Genomic DNA, 26,975 nt, shown 5'->3' on the forward strand with positions numbered 1-26,975 from the left:
CAAAGGAGAGGCTAAACCTGCTTATAATTGTGCCTAAGAGTCTCCCCCTGAGTACCTCTTTGTTGCTCAGATGTGGCCCTCTCTCTCTAGCTATGCCAACTCAGCAGGTAAACTCATTGCCCTCCCCACTATGTGGGATCTGACTCCCAGGGTTGTAAATCTCCCTGGCAACACAGGATATGACTCCCAGGGATGAATCTGGACCCGGCATCGTGGGATTGAGAACACCTTATTGACCAAAGGGGGGATGCGAAATGAAACGAAATAAAGTTTCAGTGGCTGAGGGATTCCAAATGGAGCCAAGAGGTCACTCTGGTGGGCATTCTTATGCACTATATAGAAAACCCTTTTTAGGTTTTAATGCATTGGAATAGCTAAAAGTAAATACCTGAAACTATCAAACTGTGACCCAGTAGCCTTGAGTCTTGAAGATTATTGCATAACAATGTAGCTTACAAGGGTGACAGTGTGATTGTGAAAGCCTTGTGGATCACACTCCCTTTGTCCAGTGTATGGACAGATGAGTAGAAAAATGGCGACAAAAACTGAATGAAAAATAGGGTAGGAGGGCGGGGGGATGATTTGGGTGTTCTTTTTTTCTTTTTTTTTTATTCTTATTTTCACTTTTTATGGTACAAGGAAAATGTTCAAAAAATAGACTGGGGTGATGAATGCACAACTATATGATGGTACTGTGAACAATTGGTTGTACACTTTGGATGATTGTATGGTATGTGAATTTTTAAAAAAATTTTTTAAAAAAATGAATCTACAGAGCAATGGGGAATTCCACAGAAGAAAACACTTCCTGAATGACAAAAGAGTAAGTAGAAATTCCTAAGTGAGAAAGAAGATAACTATACTGGTCAGTGTGAGAAATAAAAAAGAAAGTGACTGCTTGGAAGAGTTCTACAGCCAAGCCACTGGAGAGCCTTTTCAAGAAAGGACGAATGTCAAGGTCTTAAGTGCAATTTTGTATTTAAGCAGCATGAGGCCAGTCAGGCCGAGATTCAGCGAGATGGCATCCCAATCTACCTTCTTCAGGATCCTGGGGAGGTACCTGAGAATCACTTTCATCTTGCTCCACATTCACCCTGAGTAAAGGCCCCAGGACCTAGACACCACACAGTGTTTTCCTTCTCCTGTACTAGGGTAGCGATTCCATCAGTAACAAAAATAAAGACGATGACCAAAGGGATTTAGGTCCTAATGTAATATTGGGGAAAACCTGATGCCAACTTGTTACTTTGTTCCCTTTCTCAATCCATGTACTGAAGGATTCTAAAATCAGGGTTTTTCACAGGCACAGCCCAAAGCACTAACACATCAGTGCTGCAAGACAGTTACTACAGAGGAAGCACAACCCAGTCTACATACTTGTAAGTATAGCTAGGAAATTACAGAAATGCAGAACACCTAGGGTTTGTTAGGATAGAAAAATACATAGTAAATAGAGGATAAAATTTTATGTCTAATGTGGACTACCTGCATGAAGCATGTCAATTTCCCCTTCAACAGCAACGTCCACAGGCCATAAAGGATCACAAATCAGCCACTCAGCACAAAATGTCAGTTTCACTACTGTGTGACAAAATGGCTGCATCTTTGGGTCTCTGCACCCCACACAGGTTCTATAAGCTCCATCCATCATCCTGTGCCTACATTGTTTCTGAAATGGCAGGATGTTTGTTAGTAACTTGGACATGTGCCAACAGAAATGGTTCAGCCAGATACAGTGCACATTTTTGATAGGGTGGAAAAGACGGAGAAAGCAGGGGCAAGGCGTCAGGACCTTATGCAAGCTGCCCTCTTCTGCCTGCCTTTACAACCTCATATCACCATATGTTTCGGTCACACCAAACTGCTCACTGCCCCCAGACCATGCCCTGTGCCTTCACACCTCACCTTTGCTCACACTTGTCTCCGCCTGGACTGCCACTCTCCCCTCTTCATCCCTCAGCACAACCTCCTCATCTTTCAAGTCCAATTCAAATGCTGCTGCTCTGGCAAAATTAACTGTTCCATCCTCTGTCCACAATATAATTCGTTGCTGTCCTTTCTGAGGTGTTTCTCACAGTAGTAGAGACTTCTCTGAGTGTCCTCTCCCTGCTAGACTGGGGGCTCTTTAAGAACAGAGACACTGTCCTACTCTGTTTCTCCAGCATCAAACAATCGGTCTAAATGATTAGATGTCTGATAGCTTCAAGATCTTATCCCCTCATCCCCCAAAGGACACTAAAGGAACAGAATATTAGAATGCATTTCCCATGTTAAGATGTGTCATCAAGATCTTTGAATTAGAACAACAGAAAGGATTTTAAAAAATAACAGCACAGAAGGGGTTTTTTTTAAGGCCCACTAACAGCACTGGATTCTACCATCTTTTCTTCCCCAGGAATTTCCCAAATTAATGAAGGTGGCTCTGTTTGGACTTGGCTGGCCACAGATTTCCGTCATATTTGTTTTCTTCCACATCTGAATGCATGGAAAAAATACCATAATTTCCTTGTGGACCTAGTTTTAATTCCATAGGCTGATTAGCAATGAGGAAACCTCAGCCCTATAAGGAGCCCTGACAATCCAGTTGTTCCATTTGTTTTGTTGTGGCATACCAGCATTTGTTACCAAGACAAGATGTGTCATTATGGTAACAACATCTAGATATCTGTCAGAGATTGTTCCTGTATCTTCCATTTCCCATTTCCAGATCAAGTTCTAAATATCTTTTAAATTCACTCCCATATCTATCAGGCACTGATATAATTTAAGTTCATTTCACTAGCATTCTCTGCACATGCTTTGTTTCTGCCCACCAGAGGTATCTCCCTCAGGTAAACTTGTCGACCAATGTTAAAAATGTTAAAGCAGTGCAGGCAGTAGACACCATTAGTGTCCCACCCACACCCCAGCTCCCCATTCCCATACCTGCTTACCGTGAGCACCCAGGACCCGAGGGTTCTCTTTTGGCCCAAACAAGGGGCAGGTCTTTAGTGCTGGTCTTAAAACTCTTCTCAGTTAATAAACGAAGGGAGTGCAGGGAGGACATCCCAGCTTGCTGGCCCCACTGATGGGATAATTCTGAAGGATGTTTCCTAGAATTCTGCAGGGATTGAGCCTGAGGTGCTAAAAGCAGCAACTTGCTCAATACCATCCCTTTACTGGCTTTCTTCCCTTCCCTGTTCCCTTAACAAGGCTTCCTGGGATTACCTCCCAAATAACCTACTTGCTCTTGAATCCTTGTTGCAGGATCTATTCTTGGGGAACCCAACTTAAGAAAAGTACCAATGCTAAAGCAACTCATAAAGGTAAAGGAAGGCAGACCCATGGATATTCCCCATATTCAAGTGTAGAAAATATTCATAGTAAATAAAACAGTGCCATGCAAACTCATGCTGAAGAACATTTCTGTGTCATATTCATAATGAACCTGTAAACCTCAGGATGTGACCTGAGCTGTTTTAAATCTGTAGGAACTAGTGTGTCAGATATGTTCTCAAGACTGAGTGAAGTTCAGTGGCTATTTTCATGGTATTAAATTTCCTGTCCTTTCTTCCCAGTACTGTATTTCCAATAAGCCCTAAAAAAAATTTACCCCTGGGAAAGGATATTTTGCTATCTTAATAAAGTCTTCCTATCCTTAGGAGACAACTCACCATATTTTCATTCTCAAAAATATTAATATTACTCCCTCCAAGAATCTTCTGAAAATATTTTTATTCCTTGTCTGAATTCCCTGGGAGGTAAGTTGAAAAACTAGCAAAGTATAATCCCAATATTATAAAAACAATACACAGTGCAATATGTTAGTAATTAAGACACAGAGAAAAAATTTCAAGCCCTCAAATAAAAAACACCTTTACTGAACAAAGTATTGCTCAGGGGCTCTCATTTAAGACTAAGGCAGAAAGAAAAGGGATAACCAAAGGCATGCAGGCAGTAAAGGAAACAGATTCCAGGATGCTGCCCTGGGGTCTGGCTTGGGTGGCTGGTGGATAAAGGTGGATGGAGGTTCATTTACTGGAAGAGGGAATCTAGGATACAGGGCCAGTCAGAGATGTGGGTGTAAGTCCACTTTGGGGCACGTGGCATTAGAAGTGCCAGAGGGACATGGGGGATGCCCCCCAGCAGGCAGTTGGCTGTGTGGGTCTGCAGCCTGGGTCTGGAGGCATCAGGCCTATCACTCATAGGCAGCTGAAGCTGTGGAATGGCTAGATCATTCAGAGAAGGCAAGGAGATGATGGAGAGAAGGGGGCCAGGGAGTACCTGGAAACAACAACTAAGTGGCAGGCAAGACAAGAGGGGGCAGCCAAAGAGCCTGAGAAGAAAGTCATGTGAGGAGAAGCAGGTAAGACTGCCTGGGGTCAATGAACATCCTATTATGAGCCAACGTGTTGTGTCTGTTTATTATTAATTACTATTCTGTCAACAAGAGTTATACTTTATATGATGGGAAAGGAAATTAGAAGTGCCAGGGAAGGATGTAGTGATGATTGGAGTGCACACAAGGTCTGAGTGAAATGAGTCAAGGGTGCTCACTGGGTAGGGTTGTCTTTCCAGATGCTGACAGTCACAACCAGGAAACCACATTAGAACTTCCAAGTGTGCTCTGTTTGGTATTTTCATATATGTTTTCCTCTCAAATGTAGCACAGTAAATGCAATTAACAATTACTGAGCAGCTAATATGTGTGAAGTTATGCATCCCAATAAAACTTCCTAGGAAAATGGGTGTGCCAGTTTGGATGTATCAAGTCCCCCAAAATGCCATTATCTTTGATGCAATTTTGTGGGGGCAGACGTATTAGTGTTGATTAGATTGGAATTCTTTGATTGAGTGTTTCCATGGAGATATGACTCAACTGTGAGTGAAATGTTTGATTGGATAATTTCCATGGAGGTGTTACCCCACTCATTCAGGGTGGGTGTTATTGGATCACTGGAGTCGTATAAAGGAGTTCACAGACAGAAGGACCTGAGAGCAACTGAGAGTGACATTTGGGAGGAGTTGAGATGGACATTTCGGAGACAGCCATTGCAAGCAGACTTTTGCTAGCCCAGAGAAACTAAGAGAATACCCCCAGATGCCTATAAACATCCTAGGAGAAAGTCATTTTGAAACACAACCTGGGAGCAAAAGAAGAAGATGCCAGCCATGTGCCTTCCCAGACAACAGAGGTGTTCCAGATGCTATCAGCCATCCTTCAGTGAGGGTATCCTACTGCTGACACCTTACCCTGGACTCTTTATGGCCTTAAGACTGTAACTTTGTAACCACATAAACTCCCTTTATAAAAGCCAATCCGTTTCTGATGTTTTGCATAACAGAAGCATTAGCAAACCGGCACAATGGGACAAGGTCATACATGCCACGATTGTCATAAAGAACAATTTCACCTAGAAGGAAGGACATGAGCAGATAATTCACAAAAGAGAAATATTCGACTAATAATCAAAACAGTGAAAAGTAAAGTGAGCTGTCATTCTCTCTTCTCAAACTGGCAAAGATTTAAGAGTCAGATGATAACTCATTATTGTCAACTGAGTGTGAAAAAAAAAAACAAGCCTTCTCTTATACTGCCAGTAAGAGGCCAACTTTCTGGAAATATTTTTAAAACTAAACAAAAATAGCCATAAAAGTACAGGATATTCAAAGTTAATATTTAGTAGTTAAAAAAAAAAAAATCAGAAAACTCAAATGTCAAAAAAATAGACCAAAGCTTATATACCCTAAGATAAAATATTCAACCTTTAAAATGCTTTTATTGACAAGGAAGTTTTAATGACTTGGACAAGTGCTTGTAATATAATATTACACAAAAAAGTAACTGAATATAAAGTTATATACAAAGTTAGAGCTCAACTATGTAAAGAAAAGAATGCACAAAACAGAGGTTGTACGTTCTTAGGAAGTGGCCACTAGATTAACAGTGGTGACCACTAAGGGGACTGATTTTTCACTGCTTATACTTTTCTAATGAATCTGGACTATGTTGATAGTTGAGGGTAAAACATAAACATCCGGCAATTCTCATCTAGCCAAAATAGTAAGTATGTAAGGGTCTGTTGCTTGGCTTCAAGAGTTTATCAATGTGGGGAGAAAAATGAGGTGTGACCCTTGGGCAAGTAAAAAACCATGTCTGCTTTGAGATGTGAAGATGATATACATAGACAAAGCATAAAATATAGAATACCACAGCATCTGAAAAAAAAATACACCTTTTGGTTTTCTCCAGTGCCTTTCTCCACAACGAGCCTCTTACCAACATGTCTCTCAATTTCCAGATGGACAGACTTAAATGTAGTGACGTGGGGCAAAAATGACCAATCAACCAGCTTCCCCAGCCTTGAACGATGATGGGGAATCCATGAAAATACTGGACCACACCCTTGGCTGACTGTGCCTTTCCAATCCATAGTCATCCTAAGAATCTTAAGAGAAAAACAGATTGAACTTTAACTGTATCATGGGTGGAGTTTGAAAATGAAGTAAGCAGAGAGAAATGTGGCAGTGAAGCAACAGGGACGAACCAGCCCCTTCAGATGAGTCACACTGGATTTCTAAAGTAGATGTGCAGTCATATTTGACTTCGTTACCTGAAAGAGATGATCTAAGCTGTGAGTCAATAACAGTAAGTGTCCACTTCCCAACACAATTTGTATAGAGTTAATTTCGGATTAAAGTCAGGTCACTTCCGAGTCCATCTGAGCTTGTCAATTAGTTTTAAGAGTTTTTCACAGTCTGTTTTGGGATGGCACCATAAGATGCAGAGACTGGATGCCAACCCCATTTTTACAGGTTGCCTGGCACCGCAGGCCTATAGCACGTGCCTGGGGACTAGCTGAGAGCTCAGAGCAGGTGCTGGTGCCAGAGTGTCTGGAAGGACTGCTGTAAATGACCACTGGACTGGTCCTCCCCCACCCCTCCACCCAGCGTGAGCACAAGACCTGAACTGCCCTTGAGAGGAAGAAGTTTACAAAGACTTTATTTTGGTGATGAACTAATCCAAAAGGGAAAGTTGATTAGATCAATGTTTAATTCAGAGTCAGTTTCAGTTAGGAAGTCATGATGAAGTTTCGAAGAGTATGAAGCACAACTCAGGAACTTCGGAGCGGTACGACTGCCTTCTCTAGTGGTAAGCAGGGATTTCTTTAGATCGGCATGGGAATTGATAAAGAAGAATACTAAATTAAAACGTACACAGCTACTACTCCCTATATTAACAAGTCTCATATAAAAGCATACATGTATTTTACAGTGAAGTCGACAGGTACACCTCTGTGCCATCCCAGTATATATTAACTCACCCAAGCTCAGTTAATCTCCTTCCTTTCAAGGCACAATTTAAAAATTGGATCATTAAAGTTAAAAAAAAAAAAAAAAATTAAAAAAAGCTTTCTATGTAAGGATCATGGCCATTTCTTCCTGTAAATGGAATAACAGGAATTACCAACTGGAACCAAAACTAACTCCTGGAAAATTTACAAACAACCTTTATCATAGACTTCAGCATTCGACCACAATAAAACCACACTTTTATTGATGTGAGATCCAGAACATCTCTATGGAATGATCTCATTGGAAAGATGACCAGAATTCACAGTTAGAAGTATACTCTGGCCAAATCATCACTGAGAAAAGGTCCTTTGCACTTAAGAACACCCATTCTTCTCATGGCCCCAGCTTCACCTCCTGTCCTAAAGCAGATGACTTTTCATCCTACTTCTCAAAAGAACCGAGGTCACATTTATTCCTTGTCCTTGAGCTTACCTATGACTAGCCACCCTTCCTGTGCCAGAGCTGCCTCTGCTCCTGACCAAAGCTCTCTATCCCACGGGCAGTTTTTCCCGGGGACTGTGCTTCATCGGGTAGCAGCAGCCCTGCCCACTGCACTGTCCCATCCCTCTCCTTCAGCCCTCATCCTTTCTTTCCAGCGACACCTGCCTACCTGGCCTCCTGGCAATCTGCCACCAGTGGTACCTTCCTAACATTCAACACTATGAGAATAAGATTAAGTTTAGCTTTCACACAGGGTGGGGGCAGCTCGAGGGGATGGCAGAGGGTCAAGAAGCCATGCCATAGTCGGCAGCCAGTCCTGTTTATCCACCCACTGTCCTTGCAAGGTGCAGACTTGGGGGTGGAGGCTCCTAAAATAGCCCATAATTTGTTACCAACTGGCTCTGCAGTTAAGGAGCAAAGGAAAGAGGCCATGTAAGCATAGGAGTGGTGTCAGTGCCTTATATGGGCATAACGGTTACAGTCAGGGGTAGAGACTTATTTCAAATGTTTCTTGTTTGCACGGGTTAGTTAGGCCTGTCGAATAGGCTATAACCTCTGGAGTATCCAGCCAATGGAGAAACAGGGGAGGGACTTGTGTGTCAGGCTTAGGGAATAAATAGTGCTATGTTCTATTGTTTGGAGCGCCAACCACCACATTTTGGTTGTGTACCCATTCTTTAAGATCGTGACTAAATTCTATCCTTCTCCACAATCAGGTGACTGTTTATTCCTTTTTAGGTATAGTGCTTGTTTCTCACAACACCACTCCCCTGTTTAAAAGAATCTTCGTGGCTTTTTAAGTTATAAGTGGGTCATATCCCCAAAACTCTTTTGTAAATTGGAATATCTTAGCCTACATTCACTTCTCCATTTGCCAAAATTCTATTGAGAACATACTACTGTGCTGGACAGTTTATAATGTATCAGAAATAAACATTTCTTCAGAGAACACTATAGAATGAGCTCTACGGTCTAACCATCATTTATCCTCCATCCATTCAACTGACATTCACCAAGCACCTATAATGCATCACACAATGCACTGGACACCAAGAATATAATAAAAGACTCAGACCCTACCCTCCTGAAGTTTGCAGTCTATCAAGAGAAGCAGCTTTTCATAGAAAGAGAATGTTCCTCGTGGGGAGAACCCTCAGGACCGCCCTATGGGACAAGCATGGGTCTAGCTGGACTTATCAGAAAAACAGTAGAAAAAGAACTGCATTCACTTTAAATTTTTAACATATTTAATTACTTTGATTTGCTTTAAGTCTTGAAAACCAGTCTATTTGAGCTTTATTTATTTTATCATTTTCCTATCCAAAGACCATATATTTGGTTCACTTTTCCCTCAGTAAAGGGAAAAAGTGCCTCCCCTCTCCTATTAACTGCTTCAAAGTTGACAGTATGAATTAATTCTATATTCTAATATTGGAATTTAATAACCTCCAGGTCATAACAGTTCCATGTGAGGAAAAGCCACTTTGCCTTAGCTAAAGACGCTTCATGACATTTGATAAAAGTTTCTTTTTAATACAAAAATTTCAATCCTGCTTAATTCACAACTTAATTCCAGGAGAAGAAACCAGACTTTCCCACTCATTTATTTACTCTGGAAAAGCACAGGGATGGTAAAGTATTTACTACATTTACCATGTGTCACAAATGAAGCACTTATAGTAGAAGAATTTTAACCAGGAAAGGGGCTGGTATTTATTGATGCCAACTACACAAAAACAGTATCAGAGGTTATGTAACCATCACCTTCTAAGTGACATGGCCAAGACTCAAACCCTAACCAGTCTGGTTCTCAATCAAATGTTCTCCCCACTGCCTCCTGGAAAGCATGCAGGTACCACATGGTGAAACAAATATACTGATAACATGAATTGTATTATCTTCTCATGTTTCATAAATACACTGGTTACAACTTAATCATCTAGCCAGCAATTGTTCTCTTGGTAATATATCTCTGTACTTCAGGTGAAGAGAGTGCCGATTCAGTATGGGTAAAGAAAAGTCATTTCCTCCTAGATAATAGTCCCTAAACTGACCACCTGGACATTACAAAATGTGGCCCTGGGGACATGGTACCTGTGTCAAATGCCAAAGTCAGCAATCATCAAGGAAACAGTACATTTATCTAAAAGATACAGTCTGGGTTCATACCCTGCCTGCTGGTTGTGAAGCCAATGGCTGAGCACCTCCCTGGTCTGTTTCAAAAGAAAGCCGAGAGGAAGAGGAAGGCCAGCAAGAAAAAGACATCAAAGTTGAGCCTCACAGTGTATTACCCAAGGCTCAGGTGACACTTCCGTTATGTGTCTTTTTTTTCTTTCTTTTTTTTTTTTTTTTCAGTTTAGTTTCCAATTTTAATGTTTTTGGGAAAGAACAAGTTTCTCCAAATTTGTTAAGTGGTGAACTGAAAACAAAAACCTTAAAGAAAGGAAAAAACAAAAAAAAAAAAAAAAAAAAAAAAAAAAAACAAAAAAAAAAGAAAGGAAAAAACACTTTCCTAATGCATTCTTCACAAACTATAAGAAAAAAAACAGTATTTTAATTTATAAATTAGAAATTATCCATTCTTTCAAGCATCTTCTACAGCAGCACTGTAAAATGGAAATATTATGCAAGCCATGTATGTTATTTAAAATTTCCTAGCAGCAACTTTAAAAAAGCAAAAACAAACTAATTTTAATAGGTTTAATTTAATCCAATACATCCCAAATAGCATTTCAAAATATAATCAATATAAAATTATGAATAAAATATTTTATATTTTTTTCTCACACTAAGTCTTCAAAACCTGGTGTGTATTTTTAAATTTAAAGCACATTTCAATTCAAGCACTAAGTTTTCATCTGAAATTCTTGATCTATATTTAGACTTGATAAACTTTACTGTTGAAAAAGTAGATTCACATACCCAGGTTGTTACAAACATGCTTAAATCTTTTCAAAAACTGAATCAACTATTAGTTTTTAAATTATAATTAATTATAAGTAAATAAAATTAAAGCTTTGGTGGCTCAGTCACACTAGCCACATTTCAAGTGCTCCATAGCTTCATGCGGCAAATGGCCTGGGCAGCACAGGTCTACGGCATCACTTTGCTCCTTCTGTCAGTTTTAGTAAGAATTTCCCCAGATGGGCAAAGACCTACCCCTCAGTTCCTGTAAGAAGAAAACCCTGGAAGATTAGCTCCCAGAGCTGTACTCTTCCAGTGAGGGAGTTTACCTTGCAAGACATGTCACCCTTAGTTTCTATAGGAAAATGGTTATCTTCCCTGGTCCAAACTCCAGGTATTTTTTTGAGCCAGATTCTCTGCCTTCCTTCTTGCATCCTGGCAGATGTCAGCATGTTCATTTGAGACTTGCTAGGTGCTACCTTCATATTCCCACTGACCATACAGTATGTCACATAATATCACAGCAAACCCGTGCTTCCGTCTCACCTCAGATAGGTGAGAGCAGCGAGGGTGTTAACTTGTTGAAGGTCATACACTTAGGTATTATCTTGCCACTTTACTAATGAGGCACAAGAGGAAGAGATTTGTCCCAAGATGCACAACAGTAGTCTGACAGAGCAGTTCTTCAGACTCTGTCTGGTGCCCTTTGCAAGATACTCCCCATCAGAGAACCAGGCAGGAGAAATTCATTGTTTACTATGCACCACGCACAATTTCCTCTTTACCTCATTCAATCTTCCAAAACACCCTGCAAGGCAGGGATTAACCACAGCTGAAGAAAATGGTTGTTCCACAAGGTAAAGAATCATGCGGTAGTCACATAGCCAACTTGCAATACAGCTGGCATCTCAGCCCAGGATTCTGTCCAGCAGAGCTGGAACTTCATAGGACTGCAGGATGCCCCACAAGGCGATGGCTTTCCTTGCTGAAGAGAAATCTTCCACAAAGTTGAGGTGAGTGACTGTACGTAATGGAAAGTAAGAGCGTAATTCTCACTAATTCAGACAGAACTCATTCAGAATGGCCATTCTTGTATCTGTGTAACCTGGTAAAGTTTTACTCTATTTGTATGGGATGAATTCACAACATTTAAGGGAAAAAAAAAAGAAAAACACAAAGGGGCGAGTTTTGTCTGGTTAAATCTTCAGAGGTGGATTTCAAGGGAGAACACAATGTGACTCCTGAAGGCACTGGCAGAGAGGAACTGGCTTTTCCCCAGAGTGGATTAGGCAGGCCAGCCTGGCAGCAATGCAGGATGCCAACCCACAGTGGGGGACTGAACCATCCCTGGAATACATGGGAAATATGGTGTCACTCAGCTCGGGTTTCCACACACGACTCCTCACATAACAGGCAAAATGTCAACTGGTCCAATTTCCACTCAAGTAAGCAGTGCATCTGAGTGGAAATAGATATACCCCTCACCAGCACAGACCTGTCCTTGTTTAGAATATTTTCATTCATAGAACTGTACGAGCAAAAACAGGCGCCAAGACCAACCCCAATGTCACCTGGCTGACAGGCATTTAAAATTCTAGAACCAAACAATGCATGGCAGGCTTTTGCTATTATCCAATATTAAACAGTTTCATAAACACCTGGTTTCAAAAATCACATGTAATAAATCTCTCATTTCAACACACAGGAAAAGGCATTTATTTTTAAATTAATAATCTTTATTAGTAGGAAACCAGTTTCTCTCACCCCTACTAAATAAATATTGAACAAACAGTTAAAGATTATCTATTTGGAAAGGCGGCAATTATTAGCCTGCTCAGACACCCACGTGTCTCAGGTCAGCCCTGGTTTTCCCATGAGAATGAACTTTGCTTAAATGATTTAATTACTCACAAGTGTTTCCAGTTCCTTAAAAAATAAAAGTACCAAACTTCCTAATCTAACCCAAACAGTAGTGGTTGTTAGAACAATTTAATAACAATTAAAGACATCAAGAGTTTGATTTATAATAGAAGAGCAATTTTTCCTTCACTAGGCACTGTAGGCTAGAAAGAATCACCTCTCTACGAAGGAGATGGTGTTGTGAAAACACTCTATTTCTGGACAGGGTGCCAGCTGATCAAGAATCCATGCCAAACTTTGAATAGGAAGTGAGATACGGTAGGTTAGTATAGGCTGGAGTGAAATAGTGACACATCCTAGAGTAATTTGGGCAGATAATAAAAAATATATTTACAGCCTCCCCCTCCCCAGCCCCGAGGATCTGGGGGAAGGTGCGGATGTGTTGGACATCCTCACCTGAACTGGTGTTGATGTTGTCAGAAACATTGGGACTGGCAGTTTGATGTGCTGAGCCCTCGAGCATGGGACTTGCCCTTATGAAGCTCATTACCACAAAGAAGAGTCTAAACTTGTATGTAATGGTGCCTAAGAGTCTCCCCCTGAGTACCTCTTTGTTGCTCAAATGTGGCCCCCTCTCTCTCTCTAACTGAGCCATCTCGACAGGTGAACTCGCTGCCCTCCCCCCTACATGGGACCCGACTCTCAGGGGTGTAAATCTCCCTGGCAACGCAGAGTATGACTCCCGGGGATGAATGTGGACCCGGCATCGTGGGACTGAGAGTATCTTCTTGACCAAAAGGGGGATGCAAAATGAGACGAAATAGTTTCAGTGGCTGAGAGATTCCAAATGGAGTCGAGAGGTCACTCTGGTGGACATTCTTATGCACTATATAGATAACACCTCTTAGGCTTTAATGTATTGGAATAGCCAAAAGTAAATACCTGAAACTACCAAACTGCAACCCAGCAGTCTGGACTCCTGAAGACGATTATATAATAATGTAGATTACAAGGGGTGACAGTGTGATTGTGAAGACCTTGTGGATCACACCCCCTTTATCTAGTGTATGGATGAGTGGAGGAATGGGGATGAAAACTAAAGGACAAATGGGGTGGGATGGGGGGATGATTTGGGTGTTCTTTTTTCACTTTTATTTTTTATTCTTGTTCTGGTTCTTTCTGATGTAAGGAAAATGTTCAGAGATAGATTGTGGTGATGAACGCATAACTATGTTATCATACTGTGGACAGTGGATTGTATATCATGGATGATTGTATGGTGTGTGAATGTATTTCAATAAAACTGAATTTAATAAAAAAAAAAAAAAAGAATCCATGCCAGGTACTGGGCTCCTTGGTCTGAGCTTCATCTTCAAGCCCTTAATGAGAACCTGAGCTCTAAGTGAAAACAGGGTTAGCAGAATATGCTTTCTCTCTCTTGAGAAGCAGCAGCGCTGGATAAAAGTCTTTGGGGACAATTGTTTAACTTTCCACTGGGGACAATTGTTTAACTTTCCACTGCCTTGACTTTCTCGAATGCATGTTGTAGATTGGTCAGCCCCTATTATTGTTACTAAAATTTTCCCAATGTGAACTTTATAAATTGAAATGTAGAGTTCATGATAAATCACCCATTAGTCATTTTTTTCCCCAGCTTTTACTCCGGCAATTCCTCTCCCTGAGCCATCATCAAGTAATAAAATTGGGTAATTTGAATTGGCTGTCTCTACATTCCCTTTCTGAGAGAAATGCTAAGAAACAGTAAAAGGGTCCACAGAGAGCTGATAAGAAAAGACAAACTTAAAGTCAACTATCCCCATTATAAAGAGTTCTGTTACAGGTTTATGAATGGTGGCAGAACAAGGTATATCAGAATTGAAGCATGGAAATTATAGCATTAAATCCAGTATCATTTATGAAACTTCATGAGGTCCTTTACAACATTCATGTATGCTTATGCAAGGTGTTTCTAGCCTTAAAAAACTAGTTTTTACCACACAGGGTCCAAAAGTTTGCAACACTGCACCTCTTTCAAGAAGTGAGTTGCTATCCACCTGGAAAATGTTTCCAAAGACTCACCATCAATAAAGGCATCTGATTTCATTTACTTACCTACTTATACTCCACAGGAATGCTGGGGAGTCTCAATGAACAGCTTCAGAAAAATGCCACCTGGAGAAACAAACTGAACAAAACATTAAGATTTTTCTTAACACAAAGAAGACTTACCATGCAATTTTTTGTCTCATTTAAATATGTGATGTTTCAAATATGGGTTCCCAGGCTGCACCTAGTTCAACTTGTTTTTAGAGCATAACCAAACCACTCCTTCCCTGAAACACTGATGTACTAATGCAGGGTCCAAACCACTGATGATGGAGAGAAAAATAGAAGTGGGCAGTGGGGAATGTGCAACCCATTAAACATACACCTAATTACATCTTTCCTTTCCCCTCACAAAGGGACTAACTTGAAAATACAACGTTTGTCCTTGAGGGCACTTTATGAACTACCACAAAAGGTTTCAAATAATCCAGAAAAAAAAATAAAAGAATAAAATGTGAAATTGTAAACGAGAAAACAATGCTGGCAGCACTTTATATCCTTTTTGGTTACTCTATTGACTTTTTTCTAAAGCTAAAATTCACAAAGACGTCAAAGACTGGAGAAATGGGGGCAGGGCGGGGAGAGCCACTGATTCTAACACAGTGACACAGATGCCACAAGCTATACAAATTGTACCTGAGGTTGAAAGGCCAATACATGGCGCAAAAGTTCCTCTATCTAAAGAAATCATTTTAATTTAATGACAAACTTGAAGATACTAGACAACAGTCATTGGGTTTCACTTTATAACAAATAAATACAGGAAAGAATTCTGAACTCATAAGATCCTTTGTTGTAGCTTAGGAAAGCAATGATATCTTTGCGAAGTTTCTTTGTATGTAAGTACATTACTAGCTGAATTCCAAGTACTTCCCACAATTTTACTTTACCCCTCTATGGGAAATTATGATCAGTATTTTTATCTGGAAAGGGTCTCTGTGAAATAAGCCACTAGGATTATTACAAATAGGTCTATTATAAACGGAGTTCTTGATCAACATGCCATTACCCCTAAAAGCCAAATGGGTCATAAAAATACTTGAATCTTAGCACAGTTCAAATTCAAAGATAACATTTTTTAAACCTTTTTTTTTTCAATGTACAACACCAGCAAAGTTTCAGATGATCCCACAACCCTAGCAACAATAGAGATGACAGGGTTGTATCCTGAGTCCCACCTAAAGCTTTCCAAACTCCTAGTGCATGGAAAAAGCACTTCCTACAATAAATAAATTTGACCTAAAGTTCTGAAGAAAAAAGGCATTTAGGAATGAATTCACAATGTAATGATTAAATTATTCTGACAAGCAAGTCACCTCTTGTGAAACCTCCAAAAGCGATCAGAAAGATAAAACATGCCAGTTCTGTTACTGGGTTTGGTTGGCAAATAGGGTATCATAGTTATTTTTATTTTAAAAAAATATATAGTATATAAAAATAGTCTATTAAGTCACAGAGCCCTCAAAAGTATGCATAATAATTAATGTTTTAGGCATTAACTATGAGGTACTGTTCTATGTACTTTATAGGAAATAACTCAGTTATTTCTCACAAAAAACCCAAGGTAGGTACTAGTATCATCCCCATTTTAAAGATGAAGAAATAGACACAGGGAAGTTTAAAGACCTCTCTGAAAGTTACATGGCTTGTAGGTAAGAAGAGTCAAAATTTGAACCCATATTCAATATCATATTTAATCCTAACTATATAATGAAGACAGGGCATAAAATTTTAGCTCCATTTTAAGTTTGAAGGAATCTGAAATTCTGAGAAGTAAACTTCCCCAAAGTCACGCTGCTTCTCAGTGAGGAGGTCAAGAATAGAACCCAAGACGTCTAACTCCAAGGCCTATGCTGCTTTTGCATTTGTTTTTGTCTCAAATTCCGTAAATCAATATGTGGCAATGCACAGAGCGTGTCCTACCCTTGATCACTAAGGAGACAGAGACACTTCAGGATCCTTCCATGGGGTATGGTGATTGTAAAACATGGAGTATACCACACACCAAAGTGTTGTTATGCTGCTATATCACCATTTTTCCATTTCCCTACATGCAATTATGTTTTTACTTACTGGTTGTTAAAAACACAGGGTCTTATAAAATTTATAAATATTTGTCTTTATTGTTTATCATCCTGTTGTTTTCACTTTTGTATATTAGAATGTTCTGCTTGGCCTCTGAATTCTTTATAGCCCAATAAATGGAGGCACTGTTTATTCTAGCAAGCATTCTAGGTAAAATTAAACCACTGTGGTTTTGTGCTTTAAGGAGTTAAAAAGTTTTACTTCCCATTCATCCCCATTTCAGTAGAGCATGCCCTTAGGCTGCACTTCCGGAGATCAGGAGCAGAAACAATAGCTGCCTTTAGTGCCTGAGCACAGTGCCCACACTATAGGCACCAGCGCTTATTTATTGAATTGAATTGCCAAAAACAGGAAGCAGAGCTGCAAGACCCTCTTCTTAGTTATACGTTTCTAAGGCCTGAAATGCACTGATTTGAATTGTTTCATATTACGCTGTAAAACCAGAATCAGGGAGTGGAAATTACCTTGCACGTTACAAGGACAGAGGTCAGCTCAACTGAAGAGAGAACTTTGTAAAAACAGAGTAGCCCCACAGTGGTCCAGGTGGAACCTGCGGTGGGTTAAGTGGTAGGTGCTCAGGGAGGTCACAGAGAAAGAAAGTCTCGATCACTATTCTCTACCAGAGAGAATCCTTCCATGAGCCCTGAGATAGTTCACTCTGCCCATCCTTGATTAGAACAGAGTTCCCATGGCAGAGCACTACATAAATCACTCCACACTTTCAAATTCATTTTTTCATTTGAGCCATGCTGTAAGTAGAAGCTGGCTGGTGTGGGGGTGGGGTCAACATCATATATTATCACTATTTTACAGATTAGGAATCTGAGCAACATAAATTGAGTCACACAATTAGTAAATGCCAGAATCTGGACTCAGACCTTGGATTTGTGACTCCAAGGTCCAGTGTATATATGGCTAGGCAATACTGTAATCACAAAGACACGATGCTTTTCAACCATCCTCTTATTCATCAAGGATGGGCCCCCACGACTTGAAGCACAGAGGGGAATTCCAAAGGAGATTAGCTCAGAGCAAATATGGTAAGGGCACTAACACTCACATGAACAACCCTTCTTATCACACGAAGAAGCGATCTTATATTTTTGGTAGACATTCTAAGGCTCTGTTTACATGAATCAGGTTAAAGGAATAATTGTTCCAATCCTACTACTTTACTGTGCTCTGTTGATACAACAAATGCTTGGGAAAGTTTTTCACATTCTAAGGGGAGTCAGTAGCAGCAAAACAAGCACAAAAGGCAGTGACTAATTTCTTCAACCAAAGCATAAATTGTCACTTAAAGCTTAGGCTGTTAGTTTAAAAAAAAAAAAAGTCAATGAAATGAATGAACTCTGTTCTGACAATAGATCCCAGATAACCTCATACTTGGATCTGAACACGAGTCTAACAGGAGTGGATCAGCCATTGAAGGATTGTTGAACTTTGCAAGATTTTCAAGGAAAGACACGAGTGTCAAATTTCATGAACCTGTCTACCCAGCAGAGAGTGGCAGGCTGCCAAAAGCTGGACTCCTGTGAAATGCTGGGAACTTGAAACTCTAAGATGCCTGCCCCACCACTCAGCCACAACGGTGAATGACTGAAGTTCAAGTTCCCAAAGACCTTACAGACTAGAGGCCAAATGTTGTTAATCATGAAAACTTCCTTTTGCTCTTAGGGAAGAAGAAAGTACATGACTCAAACATTACCACATCAACATGAAGCTATTGGAAGGATAACTTTTTAAACATCTGGGTACAACAGAATTGCCTACCAATGTGCCAGTAACAAGCCAAATCCAATTATGCCGTCTTGCGCTATCAAAAACTCTGCTATTGCTATTCACACATAGCCAGGACCACACTATGTGTATTTAACAACCGTTAGTTATAAATCTACTGTTATGTGCATTTAACGTCACTGTTACATGCATTTAACAACTCTTAGTTATAAATCTACCAGACCATAAGCTCCTTGAGAACAAAAGTAATTCTACTTACTCCTCTGTATATCCCCCACACTTAACACAGTGTATGACACAGAGTGGGCATTTCATAAATGCTTACTGAATAAATGAATTAATGTTTACTATTAAGAAAATTTCCTACAGATAGTCAGAAAGGCAGAAAAGAATATGGGGGAAGAGATAAATATCAGGTTAATAGTAGTGGAGAAAATAACTAAGTAAAGATGATAGCAGGAATTCAAGAATAGAAAGCACAGGAGGCAAAAGATAAATCAGCTGAGAGGAAAGGAGCACAAGGGAAGGAATGGGGGTGGTTTGGTTATTCATTACGCTTTCCAATGAAGGGAGGAATCTTCAAGCAGGTAGATTTTTTTCAACCAACCTCTGGGAACTCCTTCTGCCCCAGAATATCCCTAGAATCTGGGTGGCAGAGGAGGGTGACAGGGGTAAGTGTGTATAAATAAGAGCTCTTCAGGCAATTCTGAAAAACACTCCTCCAGATAACAACTACTCTTAGTAAATTTGCTCTTTTTTTCCACCTTGAATTCAGAAATACAATCATTTTACAAGCAAAGATTACTGCAGGTATTGTTGAGCACCAGCAGTGTGTAAAACCTCATCAAATATCCCAACTACTTGTCCAAGAATGGGTCATTTAAGACTGACAGATACAGGCCATCAACAGAATGGGTGAACACAGCACAGATGGGAAGTGCGCAGAGAAAAACAGGCGGCCACAGCAAGTAACATGGTCTGTACGTGCTGACAAGCCCTTTTGCTGTTTGACGTATCTTAGCAGTATGTGTTCCAAATCTAGGTGTAAACTTTAAGTAGTAACAGATGAACGTTTCTGAAAAACAGATGCCAAGATTTAACCTAGAAAGAAAGAAAGTCTGCTTATTAAAAAGATTCAAACCGAGTATATGGACACACACAGGCCCAAGCATATCAGCAAATAGAGCCCTTGCTCCCAAGCTGACCATTAATTATAAACTCCTTGAGGACGAAGGAGGAGCCTGTTTAACCTATGGTGTGCTTCCTAAAGACTTGCAAATCTTCAAGGGTTTCTGATTGTGGCAATTAGGAAACTGTGCTGTTTATGCACCCAGCATGTCCCAAAGTGGAAGCCTTATTGCATCCACACAGGTGAAGCTCATTGGAGGGGCAGGGCTATTACACCAAGACAGGCCAACTCACCATTCGGAAAATGCTTTTCCTTGAAAGGATTACCAGTTTCTTGAAAACAAAGGGGAAAAAATCAGCCAGAAAAAGGGAGTCTCTGCATCTAAGCTGGCTCTGATGGTGAAATGGATAGTTTGCTTTTGGAGCCTCAGCTCTCCTATCTAAAATATTTTCTTTTTCATTATCTTACACATGCATCCACACATTTATCTGTCCATTGTTTATCCACCTCCAGTATCTATTGAGAACCTACTCCCTGCCATGCACTGGGGAGACCAAGAGAGACAAGGCAGTACTGGCTGTTCCCAAGAAACGTATTCTCTCTCCCAAGGCACTGCTCAGCTACTCGGCTCTCGGCTGCCTGTGTGTTCTCCCTGTACCTCCCTCTCATGCCTGATACCGGGTGAAAGAGTCAAGAGCCCTCAGTGACACCACAATGCTGGGGGTCACTCTGCTACCTCTTCCAGGTGTACTTGGATCTTAAGCTTTAGTCCACACAATCAAAGCCTTTGAGCTTTACTAAAAAGTCTCCATCAGTGAGCAGGTAACAAGATTTTGGTGAAGAGGAGACAAAGAAGGGGATTTCAGTTACACTGTGAAAGGGCTCAGAAGGCCTGTGCCATCCACGGTAAGGACAGCTTCTGATATGAATTTCAGGCAGAATAAAATCACTTCAATACTAATTTCATGAGGACCCTGTGACTAAGCTTTTACCACTCACAGGGAAAAATATGTCAAAGAATTTATAATAAATACAAATCATAACAAAACCAACAATGCATGAACTCAGTAAAATATTTTTATAAAGCTTATGATCATTCTAAGTTTTGCTCATCAACATACAGTAAAATTCACTAATAAAAATAAATCCTAAAAAAGCCCTTAGCAATAGAGTCCTATAGTGAGGCCTTTAATACACTCATTATTCCACAAGGTCAAGGAAAGCACATCCCTTGCCCTCTAGGAAGGGGGACAATGAAGTGGGTACTTAACTCCTGAAATCTCCTAAAACAATCTGCTCACCTAAGTGGAGGAAGATCACACCATAAAGAAATAGAAGGATTTAGGATTAGAGAATAAAAACTAGCACACACAACAGAAATCTAATCACTGAATTGTATTTATAAAGCCTTCACACAAAAAAAACTGGTCAAAACTCTGCCCTGACAAATTAGAGAAAACGAAGGGAAACACACTAAAACCAAAATAATGCCAAAGTTTCACGTGGAAGACTCCAGAGCTTTTGTGGAAAGTCCTCAGGCACGTTCATCCCATTTGTAATGTGCACCCAAACCAGGGGGGTCTTCCTGAGTCCACACCCCTTCATTTAGGCAAGCCACAGCATGCCCTTCCTACACCTCCCTCAAGATGTCTCCCTCCCACAAACTTGACCCCTTCCTCCCTTCAGAAGAAAAGTCTGAGACCTGCCTATTCTCCTTCAAGCTTTCAGGCATGAGTCAGGTCAATGGCACAACACAGCAGTTATTTTTCAAAACATGTAAATGACTGATCTTCTAATCAAGATGGTAGAGGCTTCTGTAAAAGCTCCCAGTACCTGAACCTTGCTGAGACTGTCGTAATCAGAGAAGGAGGGCACAGAGTGAGAAGTGGGAAAGGAATGCTCTCAGGGAGGCACCTGGGCAGGGGACTGGGAAAAACCCCAAGATTCTTTCTCTCATCTCTCCTTTCCCAAGGGCACATTTCAAAGTCAGATGAGTGCAATTTGTCCTCCTAAAGCACACCTGTCCCCTGCTTACTTTTCCTGAAGTTTCTTGAACACTCCCCATCACAAGTGGTGGTGTGCTCACCCCCTTTTGTGGCCTGCTTTGATGCTGAATTGGATGCTGTGTCCTCCAAACCTCATTTTGAAGGACCCAGGGCATCGGCCTCCATAGCTGTATAGCTATCTTGACTCGAAATACTTCCCAACTCCATGCAATGAAATTTTGTTCAAGTTTTAACTTAAGTGCCATCTTCCATGAAATCTTCTCTGAATTTATTCTTGCCTTTGCCCTCCTCCCTTCCCTTCCTTCTCTGAGCTCATGCAGACCTCTGGGCACACCTCTATGGCATGCCCACCACACTGGGTAATAATTAGATGCTTGTCTGACTCCTTGTTTCAAGTACATACATCTATCCCTGACTGATGTTTATAAACATTGGATTGGTCATTACAAAAATGACCATGACTCAAGTCTCTGACAGGGAAGGACTAAGCAAGGGTGAGGCAGGCCCCCCAAATCACAGATATCCCTATGGCTTATCCCCTCACTCCATTCAAGCCTCTGCTCAAATGTCACCGCCTTCCCTGACCACCCTATGTAGACGAGCACAACGCGCATCATCTCTCACTCCAGCACCGCCTGTCATCCTTGTCTTGCTTGTTTCCTCCATAGCTCTCCCCACTGACTGATATTCACTGATAAACTGATCGATGGATAGACAGACAGATAGATATAGATAGATCATAGGTAGATAGAGACAGATAGGTAGAGAGATATGGATAGATACAGATACAGATATTTTCAAGTTACTTGTTTGTCTATCCAATAGAATGTAAGCTCCATGAAGAAAAGGCCTTTAATCTGTTTTGGTCCACACTGTATAGATCCCTAATATCTGGAATAGCACCTAAGACATAATTCTCATTAAATGTCAGTTGAATGAACATATGTGTGGAAAATGATACTGTCTTGACCAAGAAAGGGAATCCAGGAAAAACAAATGTGGTGAGGGTGCGGACAAAAATTTGCTCTGTTAGGGTATTTTCAGTTTGAGGTACTTGGTTGGGTGACCAGGAACAGGGGCTTCCAGAGGACAAAAACTTAGGAAAGGAGTTCAGAGCAGGCAACACAGTTCGTGCAATTATCAGCATATGGCAGGTGACTGATGCCATGGGTAAGGATGAGAAAAGCATGTCAAGTAGGTCAGGGAAGAGATGACCAACAGTGCAACAGTGAAGTGGAACAACAACAAAAAAAGCACCTACCTCATAGGGATGGTATATATATTAAGAGAGATGATACATATGAAATAGTTCATCTCTGTATCTTTTCCAGGCTTAGGCATATAATTCTATACATGGGTGCTCAATAAATACTTACTGAATACATGAGCATCTTTTAAGACTGGAAAAGACCATTTTTAGTGCCATCTTATTCTCACAGTATTTGGACACAGATGGATCTAAGAATTGTACATTTACACAAGAATGTGTCTTTCGTTTGTAGAGCTCTGAGTTACTCCAATCTGTTCAAAGATTAGGAGATACTCCAGCATTATCTACATTTGAAATAGTGCTGTGCTGCTTTTTATTATCTTGTGGGAGAAAGAAAAGAGGCAAGAACACAATCACCCAGAATGGGGTATACAATGAAAAAAAAACTCATTCCCACAAGGCCCATGAATACGAATATCCACTTGGTATAAGCACTGTAGCTACAGATTTAAAACTGAATCCACAAGAAGAAAACCTTCCTGGCATAGATGAGAAAGTAGTGAGAAAAGTGGCATTTGAGCTAAACTCAAAGGATGAATTAAATGTAAAGGTTCAATTTCAAAATAGAGAAAAATCACTGGTTAGCTTAGGTGGTTAGCTTTTAAGTTTGCAACTAACTGTAGCTTAACTAAAAATAACCAGCCACAGTCAAAGATGACGGAAGCGAATGTCATTACAACTGTCCATCTAGAAGAGAAGGAAAGACCCAGCACCCACAGCACTCACCCTGAAGCAAGCAGGTCAGGTGTCTGCTGTAAATGTCTGCCACAGAGAGTGATTTTCCATGGAGGCACCAAGAGTTTTGCAGGTGGGCAGACGTCCTCCCTGCTACACCGAGGACAACCACGGTATCTCTGCTTTCACCTTTTTTTTTTCTGTATTAGAATTCTTATTTAAAATTTTGTTTTAAGAAAACATTCACTGTTAAAGCAAACAGTTTGGAGGCCACTGCTCAAGCATTCATCACAAATTAATTCTGGAGAAAAAAACCAACACAAGTCTTAAAATTCTAATCTTTATACCTATGTTACAATTGACTCTTGAGTATCTTGATGGTGATCATTGTGGGGATAAGATGGCGCACATATTAAGAGGTATATGAGTTTATCAATGTTCAAATTTCTATAATGAAAACAAATACTTTTTTAATCAAAAAGTATTGAGATATTTTATTTCAGAATACTTGTCTTTCCTATTTTGTATAGGAAACAAATCATAACTAAATCTAATTCTTCCCTGGGCAAAGATGAAATCCTACTAAGGCTTCATGCTTTACTTTGTTTATGCTGAGAAATAAGGAAAAATGTGCCATGTTTAATTAACAGGAAAAATCTCTTCATATAGAACAATTGTGTGCACTGGAATCATATTTTTTTCCAAGCAGTTTTCATAAGATTTCTGGGCCCTAGCCCTAGTCTTTTACAGATGAAAATCAAGCGTTTCACATTTTAATTACAAAATGATGTTTAACTGAATAAAGAAACCAGAACAGCTACAAAGAACAATAGACTTTAAGGAGTTAAAACAGAAGCCAACCTTCTCTTCTAATGCCAGCCCTTCTTCCAATTCCCAAAGGAGAGGCAGATACGTTCAAGTAGAGAACCATGGAGCATTATTTTAATAGTCTAACTTAGGATAGGGAATTTTGTCTTCAGACTGAAGAAACCCACTAATACAAGGCACTAAGATTCTAATTCACAGGAATATGTTGGGTTTTCCCTTTAGCTGTTGAAGATGTAGGCAGAGTACCCTTCACACGGCAAGGTGGGACAGCCATGCCTGCCAATAGTAGGACAGAGGCCCTGCTTGGTCCGGACGAAAAGCTGCGTTTGGATATCCTTCCCTACCCACTCACCCCTCCCTGAGACCCATGGCATACATCTGAGAGAGAGTTTCACGGTTAAAAGTCCAGTGTGGCCACAGAGCCCAGCCCAGCTAACTGGCCCACGTAGGAACTGACCCCTGACCTTGGCCTCACCATACCCATTCTCTAACCAAATGTGTTAGCTGGCTGCAGATGCTTGAATTATGTCTCAGGTGCATTTCCAAACTTAAAAAAAAAAAAAAAGTGATGTGAACTAAACAACAACAAATATTTTTAAAAAAACAAGCAGAAGGAAAAAAAAAAACACAGTGATGGGACCTAATTTTCTTTAGTAAGGGAAATTTTTTTTTAATTTATAATAGCTAACCACTTATCAGCAAGTTCAACCACAATCAATGGCAAACAACCCACAACTGGTATAAATCCCTTGCTCCACAGCCTTCTGTCCTAATGCCTCACTGAAATCTTTGGAAAACATTTTCCTCAGACAGAAGACATAACTATGCTGATGCCACAGTTTTGGTTCCTGATTTTTCATCTGCATGAAGTGAAGAGCATCTATGCTAGAACATGATGATTCTTCCTTTTATCAAACCTTCTGCTCTTGCTGGGCCTATTCCTCGATCACCAAACATTACACCATCTGCATGCTCTCTGTGTGTCACTCAGATCTGCTGACTATAAGGGCAGGAAGGACCTCGGAGATAATCTGGCGTAGAGTCAGCATTTCATAAAAGAGGGCACAGGAGTCCAGAAGGGAAGTGACATGTAGCCTCAGCGAGCTGGGGACTGCAATCCAGGTGCTCCTTCCCACTTCTTACCCCAGACTGAACTTCAGGGCCCCCGGGTACCCATGAGTGTCTCACAAACCACAGGCAGGGAAAGGCTGGGGGCATCCCTCACTCCACCAGAGCAGCTGCCGTTTATCTGTTTCACATGTTAGGGTTAAACCTACAATTTCATTTGAAAAAAAGGATCCCACTGTAAATAAGCAAATGTCTTGAAAACCACCAAATGGCAGAACTAACTTCAAATAAAAGCTAAAACAGAGAATGAACTGAAAATTCAGGGTCTTGTTTTAATGAATGTGTCCTTTTTAAAATGGAACAAGAAAAGAAAACAGCAGTAAAACCAAATGTTATAGCTCAGAGTTCTCTCTTCATTTTTGCCTGCCCAAGAAAATAAAACAAAAAGCAAACAAACTACAATAAAAGACAAAAACAAGAAAAATAAAAGGAAGATAATATATTTGTTTCTAGGTCCCTGGGAAAGTTGTATGTTCAGTCAATGCAGTGTGGACTATTTCAAGAAATAGTCACCAAGGACATTAACCTCCTATTTAAAATTCCTAAGATAAATCTTTATTTTAAAAAGAACAGAAAAAAAAAAAATGGAAGAAAGAAAGTTTTCATGAATTCCCTGCAAAAAAAAAAGTCAGGCTCTCAATTTTACTTTTTGCTTTCCTGTCTGCTGAGCACCTTTAACGGCTTTCAATTTCTCCCATTCCTAAAGGAAGTCCTTCTTCCAGAAGTTCATAAGCCCATGAACTGTGTCTAATTAAGGTCAGCAGGAGGGAGGGAAACTGTTTTGCCACTATGTGGTAGAAGTTAGAGCTGGATGCAATTCTGCAGAAGAAGTAGACCACCCTGGGGACAGTGGGAATTCAACAAGTCACCAAGAACTATGTTAACTGTGGTTTGGCATTCCACAAAGACCCTTTTCTTTGACTTTTTAAGTTTTGTCATTCTAGGCTCAGACAGGAGCCAGATAATTTTAAAATCTTGCTTCAAACAATCTTCTTAACTTTATAAAGTTAATAGTTCCAATGATGCTGAAGCAAACAATCTCTTTGCATTTTATAGATCATTTAATGCCAGCAAACATCATCGTTAGCAATGCAATAGTTTGCTACAGGAAGTGCCCTCAAGCTAAGGACAATCCTTTGGGGATTTTGTTAGGATGCCCAGTCAAGTCAGGTCTGTATAAGCCAAGTGTCCTCTCAGTGCCATCCTCCAACAAGCCCAAATGTCATGGTCTTAAATGACAACCCCTCTTACTTCCTCCCTCCCACTCACTCCTAAGTGTCCTCAAGCAATAATATCATACAATGTGAACAAGACACACAGCCATTTCTAAGCATGGGGTGTAACAAAGGACTGATTTTCCTTTTACACTAAAGATAGATGAATATTAACATGAGTTGTTTTATAAACTTGGAATGCTGTAAGAGGCCATTTGGTCATCCTCCAAGCCAACTTACTTAAATGACCTAAT

At 40.3% G+C, this 26,975-nt stretch overlaps 1 protein-coding gene across 3 annotated transcripts in view; it reads right to left on the minus strand.

Annotated features, from left to right (window-relative positions):
• LHFPL2 (LHFPL tetraspan subfamily member 2) overlaps positions 1-26,975 on the minus strand; it is a 187,505-nt gene that overhangs the window by 96,488 nt on the left and 64,042 nt on the right. Inside the window, exon 3 of one of the 3 annotated variants that reach the window (XM_037801490.1) lies at positions 14,653-14,712. The exons of 1 other annotated variant lie outside the window; for it this stretch is intronic. The gene's annotated coding sequence lies outside the window, so the exon portion shown is untranslated. Of the gene's footprint in view, positions 1-14,652; positions 14,726-26,975 lie in introns of all 3 variants that reach the window. One more of the 3 variants, XM_037801489.1, reaches the window with a different exon arrangement.

This window comes from Choloepus didactylus, chromosome 13 (genome assembly GCF_015220235.1).
Source record: "Choloepus didactylus isolate mChoDid1 chromosome 13, mChoDid1.pri, whole genome shotgun sequence".
Lineage (NCBI taxonomy): Eukaryota > Metazoa > Chordata > Mammalia > Pilosa > Megalonychidae > Choloepus > Choloepus didactylus.